The sequence below is a fragment of the Scyliorhinus canicula genome, chromosome 19 (assembly GCF_902713615.1).
Source record: "Scyliorhinus canicula chromosome 19, sScyCan1.1, whole genome shotgun sequence".
In the NCBI taxonomy this organism is placed as follows: Eukaryota; Metazoa; Chordata; class Chondrichthyes; order Carcharhiniformes; family Scyliorhinidae; genus Scyliorhinus; species Scyliorhinus canicula.
Window position 1 is genome coordinate 14,133,801 of NC_052164.1, and position 18,802 is coordinate 14,152,602.

The 18,802-nt window shown below is 45.1% G+C and overlaps 1 protein-coding gene across 10 annotated transcripts in view; it reads right to left on the minus strand.

The window, feature by feature from the left end:
• Positions 1-18,802, minus strand: part of raraa (retinoic acid receptor, alpha a) — a 656,519-nt gene that overhangs the window by 416,548 nt on the left and 221,169 nt on the right. For 3 of the 10 annotated variants that reach the window (XM_038778943.1, XM_038778947.1, XM_038778946.1), the window contains one exon: positions 15,913-15,971. The exons of the other annotated variants lie outside the window; for them this stretch is intronic. The gene's annotated coding sequence lies outside the window, so the exon portion shown is untranslated. The remainder of the gene's footprint in view (positions 1-15,912; positions 15,972-18,802) is intronic. 10 annotated transcript variants of the gene reach the window in all.

Below are 18,802 nucleotides of genomic sequence, written 5' to 3' on the forward strand. Positions count from 1 at the left end.
CAGACCAAGGCAGGCCAGCAGCACGGTTCAATTCCCGTACCAGCCTCCCTGAACAGGCTTTTCACAGTAACTTCATTTGAAGCCTACTTGTGACAATAAGTGATTTTCATTTCATTTCATTTTCGGATTATTTATCAGGATTAGAATTTGAGGTCTGAGGTTTTTTTTTGTTTTTGTTTTTTAAAATTTAGTGTACCCAATTCATTTTTCTCCAATTGAGGGGCAATTTAACGTGTTCAATTCACCTACCTTGCACATCTTTTTGGGTTGTGGGGGCGAAACCCACGCAAACACGGGGAGAATATGCAAACTCCACACAGACAGTGACCCAGAGCCAGGATCGAACCTGGGACCTCGGCGCCGTGAGGCAGCAGGGCTAACCCACTGCGCCATCATGCTGCCCGAGGTCTGAGGTTTAAGGATTCGTATAGGTCAGCAAGGACAGGGGCAATGGTTCAACTTAGTGTGGGACAGGATGTGGATGAGTTGCAGATAGTGCAGAATGGTAGGTTTGTCATGAGACTATTGGGAAAGTCAAGTACGAAGGTGACTAGAGCTTGAGAAGGGTTTCAGGGCAGCACGGTGGCCTAGTGGTTAGCACAACCGCCTCACGGCGCTGAGGTCCCAGGTTCGATCCCGGCTCTGGGTTGGCCACCCTAAATTGCCCCTTAATTGGAAAAAATAATTGGGTAATCTAAATTTATTAAAAAAAAAGAGAAGGGTTTCAGCAACAGATGGGCAGCGGTAGGAGACTGCAATGACACAAAAGTGGAAGTAGGTGAGGACATGGGGTTGGTAATCCATTTCTGTGTGAACCTAGACGCCAAGATTGTGATCAGTTAGTTTCAACACAAGACTATAGTTGGGACGGGGAATGAAATTGGTAGCAAGGGTATGAAGTGTCTGGTGGAGTCAAAGGCGATAACTTCAGTCCCAACAAGGTAGCTGGGGAAAATTGTTACTTATCCAAGTTTGTACGTCAGATAAGCAGTGAAGGAATTGAGACAGGTGATGGAGACTTATGTGCTGTCGGCATATAACTGCAACAGAAACTAAATTGGATTTATGAAAAGATAGGTTGCCGTTCCACTATGTATGTTTCACACATGTCAAATACTGATGTTAACCCCACTGTTGGTGAATATTAGAGGACTCAAAGATGACAGAAGGGGACATATTAATCATTCTCAACCAAACAGCAAACTCTTCCGATATTTATAATTAAGATCGCTCTGAACTCTCAAATAAAATTGGATAATTCAACCTCTGGGGTCATTTCTTTGGTCCTGTCCTAACAGGCTCTTGTCTACTGACCAGATTTTGCACATTTGGAACCTACCCCCTTGTGGCACTTTGAAAAGGGTTAATTTTGCATGGATTTTAGATTTTTAAAATTTCAGTTTTGTTGTTTCAGCATAACAAAAACCCATGTCAATGTTTCATTTCCCCATTAATAACATCACTAGTGCTGTAACAATATTACTGGTATGTGTTTCTGGAAATTTGTGTGGGTGTCAAAACTACAACGTGCAAAATTGCTCTGAGCTCCCTAATACCATTATTTGGCAGATGTGTATTTTCTTCACATGCTGGAGTGTGCCACTCTTTTTAGACCTTGGTGGCAGCTACAGTAATAATGTGTCTCATATTTACTCCAAATTGCCCAACTAAATTTGAAAGAGAGAAGTGATCCGCAGTGGTGGTGTAATGACATCCTGGGTCTGACATCAGCTCCTTTAAGTTCCCAGAACCTATTTGCTCAGCACTGAGCCAAGGTATTATGATTTATGACTGAATGGGTTAAGCAAAATTGCCAGTCCAAAGGCACTCTCTCAGTGGCCATGGGGAAAGGCAGTCAATGTGAGAGCAGTAACCCATGTTTTCAGGTTATCATGGGACAGGCATAGCCCAATACACTTGTGAGGAACCATTCCCTTCCTTTCCAAGAGACTACCTAAGAAGTGGAACTTAGAAAGAGTCAAGATTTGCAGTTATATAATTTTATGCCAGCACACAGATTGACCATATTGCCGTCTCTTTGCCTTAGAAGTGTGTTTTATTAAGTTGTCGGATGAGAACATAGCTGGTAAGGTCAGCATTTATCGCCTATTCCTAATTGCTTGTGAGAAGATGAGAGGGAGCTTCCCTTCTTCAACTAATGCAGTCCCAGTGGGGTAGGTGCACCTACGGTGATGTGGGGCGGAGAAGTTCAGTGGTTTCTGATCCAGCAACAGTGGAATAACAGCGATGCAACTTGAAGATGGTTATGTTCCCACACGTCTTCTGCCTTTGATCTTCTAGATAGTAGAGGCCAAGGGTTTTGAAGGTATTGTTTTGTTATATATATATATAAATTTAGAGTACCCAATTCATTTTTTCCAATTGAGGGGCAATTTAGCGAGGCCAATCCACCTACCCTGCACATCTTTGGGTTGTGGGGCGAAATCCACGCGAACACGGGGAGGATGGGCAAACTCCACACGGACAGTGCCGGAATCGAACCTGGGACCTCGGCGCCGTGAGGCAGCAATGCTAACCACAACGCCACCGTGCTGCCCTGAAGGTATTGTTTAAGGAGCCTTGGCGAATTGCTGCACTGTATTTAATAGATGGTATACACTGCTGCCACACTGTGCTTGTAGCAGAGGGGTGACTGTTTAAGGTGGTGAATGGATGCCAATGTAGTGGGCTGCTTTATTCTGGGTGTAGTGCTTCTCGAGTGTTTTTGGAACTGCACGCTAGGTAAAATTGCAGTGTTCCATCACACTCTTTGGGAAGTCATGCAATGAGTTACTCACTATAGAATTCCGAGCCTCTGAACCACAATTTTAGCAACAGTATTCATATGGCTGGTCCACTTAAGCTTCTGGCCAATTGTGTTGCTTAGCAACCGCGGCTTTGTAAGATAGAGAAGCTTTCAAGTTTTAGTTTAGCTAATTTTTTTCCCGATTGGTAGGAATAACAGCAAACGGGATTATTATTTAAACTATAAAATATTAAAGCTTGCCGCTGTGCAGAGAGACTTGGGTGTGCTAGTGCATGAGTCACAGAAGGTTGGTTTACAGGTGCAATAGGTGATTAAGAAGGCAAATGGAAATTTGTCCTTCATTGCTAGAGGGATGGAGTTTAAGACTAGGGAGGTTATGTTGCAATTATATAAGGTGTTAGTGAGGCCACACCTGGAGTATTGTGTTCAGTTTTGGTCTCCTGACTTGAGAAAGGACGTACTGGCACTGGAGGGTGTGCAGAGGAGATTCACTAGGTTAATCCCAGAGCTGAAGGGGTTGGATTATGAGGAGAGGTTGAGTAGACTGGGACTGTACTCGTTGGAATTTAGAAGGATGAGGGGGGATCTTATAGAAACATTTAAAATTATGAAGGGAATAGATAGGATAGATGCGGGCAGGTTGTTTCCACTGGCGGGTGAAAGCAGAACTAGGGGACATAGCCTCAAAATAAGGGGAAGTAGATTTAGGACTGAGTTTAGGAGGAACTTCTTCACCCAAAGGGTTGTGAATCTATGGAATCCCTTGCCCAGTGAAGCAGTTGAGGCTCCTTCATTACATGTTTTTAAGGTAAAGATAGATAGTTTTTTGAAGAATAAAGGGATTAAGGGTTATGGTGTTCGGGCCGGAAAGTGGAGCTGAGTCCACAAAAGATCAGCCATGATCTAATTGAATGGCGGAGCAGGCTCGAGGGGCCAGATGGCCTACGCCTGCTCCTAGTTCTTATGTTCTTATGTATGACCTCCGAGTGAACATCTCTCAACTCTGCCAGAAGAAAGACTGGACAAGACGGGGGATGCAAATAGGCAGGCTTCCTAAAATACAAGTTACAGTCCAGATAACCAAGGAATTGGGACAGAAAAAATGTTTAAGACGACTGGAATTAATTGAACAGAGGCCAAGGTATTGTTCAGAAGAATTCAAGGAAAAGAAAACAAAGTGTTCTGAGTTAAAGAGACTATTGCAGTACCCAGATTTAAAGTGGGACAAAGCCTTCAAAGGTAAATCAAACATCATATTTAATACTGGGCGACATTTAATACTGCCTACGGTGCTAAGGACCCGGGTTCGGTCCCGGCCCTGGTTCGCTGTCCGTGTAGAGTTTGCACATTCTCCCCATATCTGCTTGGGTTTCACCCCCACAACCCAAAGATGTGCAGGGTAAGTGGATTAGGCACTCTAAATTGCCCCTTAATTGGAAAACAATAATTGGGTACACTAAATTAAAACAAAATGTTTAATACATTTTTTTTTGTTGTGAAAATTAATTAGTGGTCCTGTGACTCTGTTCTAGGGACCAATGTAAAAGTTATATGCTGGACTCTCCGCAGTCCGACACTGTAATCGCGGTCGTCTTCGGGGCGGTGAATCCAGTTTGACGCCGTAATCGGGCTCAGTGCTGATCCTCCGGGCACCGAAAATTTCGGGAGTAAAACTCCACAGTTTTTACGCCAACGTGGGGACATAGGACGGGATTCTCCAATCCCGCGGCAGAGTGTCCACGCCATTGTAAACGACGCTCCAGCTGCAGATGCCTACACAAACTGTGCGTCGCGGAATCCACGCATGCGCAGTGCGCAGGTGCCAACGAGGACATGCACAGTGGCACCGGCACCAACGCGCACAGGCACAGTGGCCTCCTTTAACGCGCCGGCCCTGACGCAACATGGCGCAGGACTACAGATGCCAGCCCGCTGATCGGTGGGCCCCGATCACAGCCCACATCGGAGCCCCCCCCCCCCCCCCAGGGCCGGACCCCCCCCCCCCCCCAGGGTCGGACCCCCCGCACCCCCCCCTGCAAAAGGCCGCGACTCGACCCTTACACGCCGAGGACCAGCTGGCCCACAGCAGGTTAGAACCTCGCCGGCGGGACTCTGCTCTTTTCGTACGGCCGCTCGGCCCAGAGAATCGGTGGGCCGGCCCTGTAGAGCGGCCAATGACCAGCGCCACGCCAACCATGCCGGCGCCAAAATTGCCTGGCGGCGTCGGGGCAGCGTGGCCCGATTCGCGCCGCCCCCCCTCCGCGATTCTCCGACCCGCCCCATGTCTCATTTTGGGAGAAACCAGCCCATGGTGTTCTGAACCAAGGTTTCATTCTGGGATCTTCCCATCCAGTTATAATATCAATTGGGATCGTAACACTTGTGTGACATGAAAATTTCTTGCCACCTATCAGCCCAAGCTTGAATGTTGTCCAGGTGCATGAGGGCACAGGCTAATTTGGTATCTGAGGAACACTGAAATAATTAGCCAACAACCCATTTCTGACCTGTGTGAGGGAAGGTTGTTGAGTTTCCCCCCCACCCCCGATTTCCATTGACTTTGCTGCCATGCTCAGTCAAACACTGACTTGACGTGTAACTAAGGTTTGAAATAAATGGGTTCTGATCCAAGCTTAAATGTCATAAAAAAATGCAGCTACTTAATATAAGAACTATTAAATGTGAGTTCCACTGTATTCAATCTACTGTACCCAAGGTACTGTGACACATAAAACTCATGATAATCGATGTGTGCGGTCCCTGGAGCTGTTGATTGTCACAAGTTGAATATGATCTCAGTCAGAAGAATTTATCACTGGTCCTGGTATAGTATTCCCACAGGTGCACCTTTGATGTTTTCCCCTCACGAATGCTGGTAGCAGCATTGTCCTCTCGATGCTTTTCTCAGTAAGTCAGTAAGATCAAGTGATTTGCTGGCATATTATATGGGAAAAGGCTAATAATCTGAATTTCTGGTGGAGGTTATACCGGTTCAGCCATGTGAAGAGTGCCAAGCATTCTGATCTTGCATTTATTGCTGGCCATTCCACCTTGAATTAATAGATAAACTGAAATTTATAGACATTTGTTTGTAACAAATAGGCCCAGGCAAGTGGCTTATTGTTCAGTCTGAGGTATTATAACAAATGAATGCACTACATTGATGCCAAACAATACTCTTCCTTTTACCTAAGCTGTGGTTCTCCCAAGTTAGTATAGTGATGATCTATGCAGCTAAAATTAGGGGAAAAAAAGTCAAGGCTTTGGGGGTCACATAACTTTGGGCCATTACATAATGTGTCTAGATCTCAAAAGTCTCACTTATGTGACATTTGGGTGGATGTTCATGGCTTTTCCCCCGTTCTCTTTTGCCACCTCTTGCCATTTTTTAATGTTCTATCCCGCTGCCCTCTCTTCATCAACATCCCCTCCCCCATTTTTCTCATACCAACACTCCTGGTTTCTCCTAAAATGGGTTTTGGAACTCCTGCGAGTTCCCCAACTGTGTTGTTAAGGGTGTAGCGCAGCCTAGCTGAAAATACAGAGACTCTCACAGCTACCTGAATTGAGTCTATGCTATAGTAAGGCAGAGCAGTGTGAAAAGACAGACGTAGTTGCAGGTCACCTTGCAGAAGTTGACAATCTGTTCTAATGACTCACACTTCTTGCACATTTCCTCAATAAAGGTCATTATATGAGCTTCCCCTTTTTTTCTATGGCATGAGGCAATAGCTGGTGGGTTGCATCCTCCTTAAAGGGTTTTTGGCACCTGTGGTCTATCGTGTACTGATCATTCTCCAAGATAATGGATTACAAGGGAATTTCCTTTTTTTAATAAATGGAGAGTACCAACTTTTTTTTCCTCCCAAATAAGGGGCAATTTAATGTGGCCAATCCACCTACCCTGCACATCTTTGGGTTGTGGGGGGTGAAACCCACGCAAACATGGGAGAATGTGCAACTCCACACGGGCAGTGACCCAGGGCCGGGATTCGAACCCAGGTCCTTAGCGCTGTAGGCAGCAGTGCTAACCACTGCGCCGCCGTGCCACCCTATATTAGGTCATTTCAATAGGTAATACCGTAATTGCTCATGAGACGAACCTCACTGCGGGTTGGGAATGGGAGCTCAAAATCTTCTTCCCCTGTGGAAAAGTCTGTGCGACGAGCGCTTACCAGCTGGATAATGCACATGTCGGAAGACTCTTCGCTCTCAGAAAATCCTCGCTGCTGCCCAACTCAGCTGTCCTTGCAACAGCTGGGCCTTCTAAACCTCAGTTTAAGTTACCCCAATGCACTGTAAATATAAATGGGATTTAGCAGGCAAATTAAAAGAATGTCAGAAAATAGCAAAGAGGAGCCAGGGACGCATTAGAAGAAAATGTAAACGTCCATTCCTTCACAGAAATTCACACTCAATAATGTAGCGAAAAATTGCTGAAATTTACCCGTATTTTCTTTAACCCATTCTAAGCCGAGAATGTTTTTATTTCTAATGAACAGTAGAAATGAGCTGTTTAATTTATAGATACTGTACACAGAAGAGCTTTACAGCCTTTGATTGACAAGAGGAATGAAGATGTTGCCAATGCTACCATTCACTCAGCTGCCGCGAAAAATTGCACACAATAAAATCCATTCGGCTCCGGGCTCACATTTCTGTTACATGAGAAAGTTTTCTGTTCTGCTGTCAGAACCTATCACAGTCGGTTTTGTGTTACACAAAAGATTATCATCAAGAAGCTTGTGATGTGAGAATGAGAAATGAAAAAGGAGCACATTGTTTATTAATTTGAAAATGTGAGGCTGGGCCTGATGTAGTTACTTTTCTCATTTTCTCCTTCACCTTTAACACACATTTTACCCATTATAATTGCACAGAGAAGGCGGTATGCGTGACAACAATTATCAATCATATAAGCTTTCAAAAACGTAATTGAATGTCGTAATGGTTTGTGTGTACAGTTCAACTTTTTCAAAAATTCTTTGCTTCATTTTTAAGTTATTCCTTCTCCCAATTCTTACGGGGGGGGGGGGGGGGGGGGGGGTGAAGACTACCTGCAGTTCTCACTCATGCCAGCTGACACAAAGTTTATAACATTAATCGCGGGTGGTATTCTTGGTGTTTATTTTGTGTCTCCGTCCCAAGTTGGGAATTGCTTGCTCACAACCTCTCAAACAAAGTAACTCAACAGGATGCTGAGTTAAGAATGGTACAGTATGTGTTTTGGCACCTTGTCCTTATTGGAGATACTTCATCTGTGAGTGTGACCATGTATTGCCAGGCAATTTGGACAGTGATGCCAATACTAATTCAGCCACAACATCTACAGCACTGAACTCCCAACAAAGACTTCAGAATAGGGATCGCAGTTAAAACTCTGGGGTTTCTCTCTTGCCAAATTCATGGTTGCAAAGGCCAACCATGCTTTCCCTCAGTCATCTCAGCACAAATCAAATCTTGGAGAGTTCAACAGCACCCAATTCATGTACACTCAGTTACCAAGGGGGAGAAGGCAACATCTGTCCCTGTTGCAACATTTAACATGGGCTAACCACGCATCATCAATAACCAACATGTCCCCATCATATACAAATTGTTGAGAAGAAAAAGGACAGCCTTTGCAACACGTGCATGTTGTCCCGCCCAAATGTCACTCCCAGATTCTGATAAATGCGGCCCATCTGAGGCTGTTTTCATGCTTCTAGCATCTGGATTCCCAGCACAATATCTGCCCGTTCATTACCATCAACCTGGGCAGAAATATTGCTGCTGCCACCCCCCGTCCAGTGAAATAAGGAGCTTTAGCTTCCCTCGACAGCTAGCAAGAGCACAAGTACGGAACCACTGAAAACATTCCAACAAACAACCCTTTCTCTGCAGCTAGATCATTAAGTATTTGAGACCATGGGCAAGTAGCGAAAGCACAGGCCAGAAATCCATGTTGTCTTTGCAGGGGGTAAGTACTGGTCTAGGACAATCTTAATCAGACCACTGTGGAGAGACAGATGGCCAGCGATTCAACAGAAAAAGAAAATGAAAATTGGGACAGTTTTGCACTTTCCATAGGGGAAAGCAAATTGCCAATGCGAGATGCTCAAGAGCAGAAGTGTACAGCACACAGAAATTTCACAAAGGGGAAAAAAAATCACACTAGAATAGGAGGACATAAATGAGCTTAACTCCTGAACAGGATTTGAAACTGGTCTATGCTAATCAAAATCTGGCACTCCAGTCAGATTTCAATCAAGTGTTGCCATTTTTAGACCCAACAAAACAATCTTCTAGCTTAAGCTGGTTCATCAAATGAGACGGAGCTGGAAACAGCATATGCATGTCGGTTGTTGTGATGTATCACATACTGTTAAACCCAAGAGCAAGTGTAACTTAATCCTGCTTTTCAACTTCCTTTCAGATCTAACATTTTTTTTATTATTCGCTCATGGGACATGGGTGGGATGATCTGCAAGGGATGCAATTTACTGGAAAGCTTTCGCACTCTGTCAGTATCAACAGTGGTGAGGTTTTGTTAAAAATGTGCTTCAACTTAGCGTGTAACCAATTTCTAAAAACAAAGCATTCACACTCTTTCCCGTGCAATCTGCAGAGGCTCCTCTGTTCAATTAGCCAATCCAATAAAAGATGGGCAGCATGCGCCCTTCAAAACGAACAATGCCAATATTACTCTGTGAATGGGCACAAGATACAAGTGATGTAGGAAGTGCCTTCCCTTTGTGCAGTGGCCTGACTTAACACCACAGCTAAAATTAAGAAGTTGCACAGGAGAAATCGTGTGGACCAGCCTAGATCAGGCCGTGACATTTGGTGCCATTTGGTCAAACTTTTATAACCCCAAAAAAGGTAGAGTTGTCTTGGAAATGATGAGGCCTGAAACGAAAAGAGCTAAAGATTTTACTAAACTGTATCGGTTCCACAGTTTGCTTGGCTATTGAACTACAGGAAGATATGAAATTTGACTGATTGCACATAACATAAAATTGAACTGTAAAGCAAATTTCAATATAGGTTAATGCTGCCCTCGAGGCGTTTTACCAGCATTACCCTTCTACAGGGTAATGCTGTAAATGGGCCTCACAGTGTGACTAATGCTTCTATTAACCTAAATACAGTGTGTCTACTGTAATGCAAGCATTAAGTTTATACAGAAGAATGTCACTCTCACTCCACTAAAGCTGCTTTTATGCCGATTTAGAATGGATTATGGGGAAACAGGTGTTCATGTGCCAGGCATTTACACTTGCTATATCTGGCACTCGGAGCCAGGCAGCAAAATCATGGACAAAAACATGAAGTTTGAGTGGTCTGCTCCAGAATAAGTGGGCCGAAGTGTTATACCTTGCAAGATCCCTGATACTGCTACCAGTTCAGCATACGGACCAGCAACCAGGTCAGATGCCTATGGCCCCAAGTCGCACTGCGGGGTGTGGGAAGGGACTGGGACAATTTAGGTGATTTCTCCGGTGGAGTGGAAAAGAGGGGTTTGCCCACACCTCTGCCTTATCGACACTGTCACCACCATCGAAAAAACTCAACAGTAACCTCAAAGTAGATTTCCTGCATTTGCTAAAATTGGGGTGCGGTTTTACGGGCGCGCTGAGCCCGAAAATCAGCTCACCATAGCGCAGTGTGGGGATAGAAGCCGGGAGACCCCCACGCCCGGGATCTCCGTAATTCACAACCCCTCACGTGATCTCTCGAGACGTTGGGACGTAAATCCCGCCCATTGTGGGCAGGATCACTTTTTAGCAAATCTGCCGATTCTCGCGATGCGGGATCTACCTCCTTCGCCTCGGAGATCTCGGGTGAGCGCCGTTAAGTCATGGTCTCCACGAATGGGGGCCTGACGGAATGGTACTCATGGGGGTCTCCCAGATGATCGGAGGCCACCAGGCGCATGCCCTTTGGGCAGTGTGGTAACCTGGCACTGCCATTAAAAATGGCGCCCCGATTTCTCGCTACACTGTGGAGCTCCGGCGAGCAGAGCTTCTCAGGACAAAAGACTGGGCTGTGTATGGCCTCGGCCGCGTGTTCCCCACTGATGCCCCCTATCTAATGTGAGTGCCCTGTTATAGCATTGTGTTTTTCAGCACTGCAAGCACCAGGAAACATGCAGCTAAATGTGCTTGCTATCGGACTATGTTCCCATTTAGTTAGATCCCGCCCTTGGTCTTTGGGAAGACTCAACAAAATTTCAAATGCACCATGGTGACTAGACTAGGGCAGCACGGTAGCACAGTGAATAGTACTGTTGTTTCACAGCGCCGAGGTCCCAGGTTCGATTCCGGCTCTTGGTCACTGTCTGTGTGGAGTTTGCACATTCTCCCCGTGTTTGCATGTGTTTCGCCCTCACAACCCAAAAGATGTGCAGGCTAGGTAGATTGGCCACACTAAATTGCCCCTTAATTGGAAAAAATGAATTGGATACTCTAAATTTTTTTTTAAAGTCCCGGAAAGACGTGCTGTTAGGTGAATTGGACATTCTGAATTCTCCTTCCATGCACCCAAACAGGCACCGGAATGTGGCGACTAGTGGCTTTTCACAGTAACTTCATTGCAGTGTTAATGTAAGCCTACTTGTGACAATAAATATTACTATTGTAACTCTGAAGCACTACAGTTTTCCTGACCACAATGTTGACAATGATAGCATGCAACTGAGCAATGAAGACAGATGATCACAACCAGGTTACAATTGCGGAGCAGCAGCACGGTGGCGCAGTGGTTAGCACTGCAGTCTCACGGCGCCGAGGTCCCAGGTTCGGTCCCGGCTCTGGGTCACTGTCCGTGTGGAGTTTGAACATTCTCCCCATGTTTGCGCGGGTTTCGCCCCCACTACCCAAAAATGTGCAGGGTAGGTGGATTGGCCACACTAAATTGCCCCTTAATTGGAAAAGAATTAATTGGGTACTCTAAATTTAAAAAACAATTTTAAAAAACACAATTGCGGAGCACAATTGGTTTTAGCATCTCTGGACTAGGGAAGGAAATCAGCAAGGACTCCCACTCCTGATTACCATCCATTGAGCCCCTCTGGAAAGTTTCAATATGTGGAGACGTCAGACACAAACAGAATTGGGCTAGGTGGGATGTCCTGCATTCACCACGAAGTTCGTAAATGTAGAAGGGGCCTTAGGTGAAATACTAGAGGTCAATTGTCATTGATGGAATAGGATTTTAAAAATTGACTGACTGAGTGTGGGCTTCAATGGCTAGACCAGTATTTAATTCCCACTCCTAATTGCCGTTGAGAATGCGGTGGTGAGATGCCATCCTGAACCATTGCAGTCCCTGAGGAGTAGGTGCACCCACAGTGCTGTTAGGGAGGGAATTCCACAATTTTGACCCAGCGACAGTGAAGGGATGATGATATATTTCCAAGTCAGGATGGTGAGTGACTTGGAGGGAACTTGCAGGTGGTGGCGTTCCCATGTATCTCAATGGCATGGATTTGGAAGGTGCTGCCAAACGAGCCTTGGAAGTTCCTGTCATGCATCCTGTACTTGCTACTGTGGGCTCTGGCACAGGGAATTACTGTTTGTGGAAGGGGTGCCAAACAAGCAGGCTGTTTTGCCCTAGATGGTGTTGAGCTTCTTGAGTGTTGTTGGAGCTGTACTTATCCAAGCAAGTGGAGAGTATTCTATCACACTCCTGACATGTGCCGTGTAAATGGTGGACAGGCTTTGGGGAGTCAGGGGGTGAGTTACTTGCCATTTATGAATTCATTATGCTGTTAAGAGGTGGGAGCAGTGAAAATTATCCATGGAAAAGTGTGTCTCAAAGCAATAACTGATCCAACAGCAAACTCAAAAGTCACATAGTTGATGAATCTCCTCGAAAGACAATGTTCTGATGTTCAAAATCTTGAGCTTTCCAATTTGAGTCTTTAAAAAAATGAAACCACGGTGGCGCAGTGGTTAGCACTGCTGCCTTACGGGACCAAGGGCCCCGGTTCGATCCCGGCCCTGGGTCACTTGTGGGTCACTTACAAACCCTGTAGAGATTGTAAAATTCCCACTGAATCTGCGTGGGCCTCACCCTCACGACCCAAAGGTGTACAGGGTAGGTGGATTGGCCACAGTAAATTGCCCCTTAATTGGAAAAAATTTTTAACAATGAAACTGATCTTCTCCATCGAACAAGTCAACTAGAAATCGATGGCCTATGTCATGACTGGAATCCACTGAGAACATGGAAAGCAACATCAATTTGCTAATTAAAATGAAAGTGTTAAACCATCTGAACACTTCGCATTTTAATAAGGGATCTGTTATCGGTTAAAACCTTAAAAGTTGGTCATTTGTACTTTAGATTGTGGGAATTTCCCCTGGTGGCTATGTCACTGGAACAAGAAAAGGTTCACTTTTAAAAATGTGATCATTTCCATTTAGACTGACATCAGTGATTTGTTAACAGATTGTGGTGGAGAAGCAAGTTTCAGTACACCCACATGTCTAGTGCTAAATGCGAGTAACATCCTTCCATTTCCATGTGAAAACAATAAGTTGCCCAAAATGACAACTTACTTCCTGTCAAAGTGAATCTTATCCTCTAATGTAGTTCGATATTGTGATCAGAGTACATTTTTGACATCAGCTAAAAACAAATTCTGGGTAAGTTGCTGATGGATACTTTGATAGTGAATTGAAGCTTTAATACCAACTACTTGTCATGTGACTGAAAGTTTCTTAGGGCTTCTGACTGTCTTTGAAGAGTTGTAACATTTTCAGCTTGGTTGAATACCACGTTGCTTTGATGGGAGGATTAAAAACTGCACAGATACTACAAATAAGCGCAAGTGACGAGGTGCAACACGCAGCATGTAAGTTTAGCTTTCTTGCACTTACAATGAAAAATTTGATATCCTTGCAAATGCAAACATGTATGTAATAAAACATGCAACACACAGCTTTATCCCTGCTAAAATGAGAAGAACATTAAGGTGGGTGGGTGATAGGGTGCAGAAGTAACTTCAATAATGAAGAGAGAAAAATCAGCCACAGCTCTTATGACTGAGGTTAAGTTTCTTGCAAGGGGCAGCACGCAGGCGCAGTTGTTAGCACTGCTGCCTCAGGGCGCTGATCCCAGGTTCGCTCCCGACACTGGTCACTGTCCGTGTGGAGTTTGCACATTCTCACCGTGTTTGCGTGATTTTATCCCCTAAACCCGAAGATGTGCAGTGTAGGTGGATTGGCCACGCTAAATTGATCCTTAATTGGAAAAAATGATTGGGTACTCTAAATTTTTTAAAAAAGTTTCTTGCAGCCAGTTGGTGAAAGGGGAGACCAGAAGTCAACCTTTACTTAATTTTAGATTTATTCAAAGCGAAACATTACAAACGTATAAATCATGTGCGGGATTCTCTGATCCTGAGGCTAAGTGTTGACGCCGTCGTAAACGGCGTTGCGTTTCACTTCGGCGTCAACAGGCCCCCAGGAGCAGCGATTCCGAGCCCCTCAGTAGGCCAGCACGGCACAGGAGCGACCCACGCCGCTCCAGCTGCCGATGACAAATGGGCGCTGCGGGTCTGCGCATGCGCATTGCGACCGGTGCCAATGCACGCATGCACAGTGCGACCGGCGTGGTTGCGCGCATGTGCGGTGGGTCTCTTCTCCGCGGCGGCCCCGACGCAACATGACGTAGGGCTACAGGGGCCGGCACGGAGCAAAAGAGGACCCCAGCCCAAGAGGCCGGCCTGCCGATCGGTAGGCCACAGCGGAGGGCCCTCCCGGGGTCGGACACCCCTCCCCCACCCCCCACACCAGGCTGCCCCAGGATGGATGCATGCCGAGATCCCGACGGGTAAGACCACACGTGGACAGCGCCGGTGGGACTCATTTTTGCGGCCACTCGGTCCATCCCCGGCGGAGAATTGCCCCCGTGGAGAGCGGCCCCTGACCGCCGCCGCGCCAACGGCAATTCTCCACTCTCCGGAGTATCGGTGGATCGGCGACGGGGTGGTGTCGCGCAATTAATGCCCGGCCCGGCTATTCTCCGGCCCGAAGTGGGCTGAGAGAATCCCGCCCCATGATTCTACATCCCACCCCCACCGTGTCAATAAGTAAATACCTTTGGACCGTGCGAGGAAACCTGAGCACCCGGAGGAAACCCACGCAGACACGGGGAGAAAGTGCAGACTCCGCACAGACAGTGACCCAAACTGGAAACGAACCTGGGACGCTGGAGCTGTGAAGCATCTATGCTAACCACTGTGCTACCGTGCCGCCCACAAATTTAAAAGAACTTTAATAAGAGCTCAACAAATAAAATTTAAATGATATTCCTAAAATTATATTCCTGACACTGATGATGCACTGCAGTTCTTGCAGAAACATACTGATTATGGTCAGTAAGGTAGCACATGCATTCAGCCTGTGATATTTGTATGTTCGATTTCTAATGTGGAGTTCGAACACAACCTTCTGAGTCACAGGGATGAGCGTTATCCATGGAGCTGAACTCAAAATGCAGTGTCTCAGTACGTGCACAAGTAGTTATTAATGACACCCACCCCACACCACAGCCTGCATAAATGACCTTAATTTATAAAATTGACTGGCATCCAGTGAATCGTGTTGAATGTTCTGATCCGCAAAAAACAAATGGAAACGTATTGGATTTGAATATAAAAGCCAGTATGGTGACTTTCACTCTCCATTCCCCGCCATTCTATCTTTTAAATAAATTTAGAGTACCCAATTTTTTTTTTTCCAATTAAGGGGCAATTTAGTGTGGCCTAGCCTGCACATCTTTGGGTTGTGGGGGTGAAACCCACGCAAACACGGGGAGAATGTGCAAACTCCACACAGACAGTGACCCAGGGCCGGGATTCAAACCCGGGTCCTCAGCACCGCAGTCCCAGTGCTATCCACTGCGCCGCATCCCGCTCTTCCCCTGCCATTCTAAGAAGAATTGCTGTGAGAGGTGGAAGAGGACACCAATGACCACTGAGCAATACTTCAAGGTTCTTCTTCCATGAAAGGAGAATTAATAAAACAAGACTGGAGGGAACACAGGAACAGGCCATTCTGCACTTCAAGTCTGTTGCACCATTCAAATAGATTGTGGTTGATCTGTACCTCAACTTCATTCATTTACCTTTAATTCATATTCCTTAATACCCTTACCTAATAAAAATCTGTCGATCTCTGCCTTCAAAAATTTCAGTTGACTCAGCAGGCGCAGCCTTTTGAGAGAGGGAATGGGAAGAATGTTATGTTCTGTTTCCTACAGTTAAAATGGTTATGCAAAACGTAACTACAGCTCACGTCTAAAGTGGTTGATAGAAGATCAGCCGCATATTATATACCTCAATCAACTTTCCTTTTATTCCTTTCTTCAATGGAAAAGGGAACTGGGCAAGGTGCCTAACAGGCAGGCAATCTGCCATCACCTGCTTTACTCACGTCTTGTGGCCAAAGGTTCCTGCGGTCATCTCTCCACCCACGCTTATTTTGATTTTTCTCTTCCTTTTCCATGCATTCAGGGCTTTAGTTATAAACTGACTAGCTACCAGGCTCTCGCGAATCACAATTCATAAAACTGGGCACATCTGAGAGAAGTGCGGAGCAACTGATCTTTTTTATTTCCCTTTTCTCTGTATGAGGAAGGGCCTCTAAGCTGCTGCCTCTCCAAGAGCTCCAACTGAAATCATTTGTCAGAGAATTATTAAGGCATGATTTGCGTGCAGAGCCGCAAACCTGAGGCCCTATCAGTGTGAAAATATTGCAAATAGCTATATTCTTCCGAATTCAAATTCCACACCGTTTTAATTTGCTGCACCATTGGCTGCTGTACCTTCAGCTGCCCCCGCCTGAAGATCTGGAATTCTCTCCCTGAAACTCGCCTACTTTTTTTTTTAAACAAACAATTTTTAATGAGGTATTTTTGGCATAACAAACAACCATAGTACAAAAAAACAATAGAGTGCAAAGAACAGTAATCAAAAAACAGCCGCCGACATCCGTCACTCCAAGGCCTGCCTATTTAACCGAAACTCTCCGACTTACTATCCTTTGTCCTCTTTGAAATGATCCTTAAAGCCCACTCTCTGATCAAGTTGCCCTAGCGTCATCTTATGTGGCTGGACATCAACGTGTAACTGATTAGGCTCTTGCAAAGTGCCCCAAATCATTTCACTGCTATATAAATAGAAGTTGTTGCTGCTTTCAGGTGACTTTGCAAATATAAATGGTAGTATTTTTCAGAAGAGAAGCAAGTTCTCCTAGTGTCCTGACCACCCATCATTTAATTTGTGCCCATTTGACAATTTGATCACAAGGTTGTTTGTGTACAAAACTATGAGATTTTCAGAAATTAATTGGCTGTGAAGCACTTTGGGAAACTCAAGAAGATGAAAGCTGCTATATAAATATAGGCTCTTTTTCCACTATTATACAACACTGTGTGCGAAGGAGAAATCAGTGAAAGCGTGGACTGGCTCTTTTCTGCTATTCCAAAATGTAATCTGCGGAGCCATTTGGTATTCCATGTCAGAATCAAAAGGACATTCTTCCAGCTACAGAAATTTCTTCAGAAAATGAACTGAAGGCGACATAAACAATGAAACAAAAAATAAAATCTGCAGTCAAAAGGTTCCATGGCACAATCAAAGAAATGCTGGAGTGCAAGAGAGCATAAGTGTAGGAGAAAATTGTTCACTCTGCATAGAAGCCGATTACTTTTCAAGAGATATTTGAATTCCAGTGGCTGATTGATATATCAAGATTTCATGTTTTAAGATTTTTACTATAACAAACAACTAAAATCAACATTGACCAAGCATTATTTTTGTAGGCACCTTATACTCTAAACTGCAGAAAAGTTTCCCCAATTAACTTTTAAAACAATTAAAAATCTTCCGCTACTGTTATCCCATACACTGTCCCTCAAGTGGACAGTCCAAAGCAGAACCTGTCCAGAACTATTCTCCACTCTCAAGGTCTGCTTCTTTTTTTCCTTTCCCAGCTGGATAACTTCTAATGCCAGAACTGACTTTTACTGTGAGGATTACACTGGAGATTCCTTCGCTCTCCACAAAGCTAGGCAAATCTTCCAGCTTCCTTTAACTGCTCACAAACTCAGTCTCTTCAATCTGAGTACAACCTTCCAACCGCATTTTCCATTGAATGACATTGTCATCAATTTCTCTGCTTCATGTACAGGTCAAGCTGACTCTAGCACACACGTACAGAGACACACACACACGTACTAGCACACACGTTCAGGGATATCTTAGAAGACCCACAACCTACTATTACAATGGCTTTGTATTGACTTTTCTACTCTCATAGTCCATCTCCATGCAATATGAATCACAGGGGCCTTGTATCAGGTATAAATATTAAGTAAAACTGATCACAAAACCTAACATTCCTAACACCTCCCTGTGAGACCTGGAGACCAGCAATCGACACACAGTCAGCATAACTGCCCTTACCATTGTTTACAAGGGTCACCATCTAGTACAGAGATGCAGAGCTGGGCTGAGAAGTGGCAGATGGAGTTCAACCTTGATAAATGTGAAGTGATTCATTTTGGAAGGTCTAATTTGGATGCTGAATACAGGGTTAAAGGCAGGATTCTTGGAAGTGTGGAGGAACAGAGGGATCTTGGGGTCCATGTACATAGATCCCTCAAAGTTGCCACCCAGCTTGATAGGGTTGTTAAGAAGACATATGGTGTGTTGGCTTTCGTTAACAGGGGGATTGAGTTTAAGAGCTGCGAGGTTTTGCTGCAGCTTTATAAAACCCTAGTTAGACCACACTTGGAATATTGTGTCCAGTCTGGTTGCCTCATTATAGGAAGGATGTGGATGCTTTGGAGAGGGTACACAGGAGATTTACCAGGATGCTGCCTGGACTGGAGGGCATGTCTTACGAAGAAAGGTTGAGGGAGCTAGGGCTTTTCTCACTAGAGCAAAGAAGGCAGAGAGGTGACCTGATAGAGGTGTACAAGGTGATGAGAGGCATGGATAGAGTGGATAGCCAGAGACTTTTCCCCAGGGTGGAAATAGCT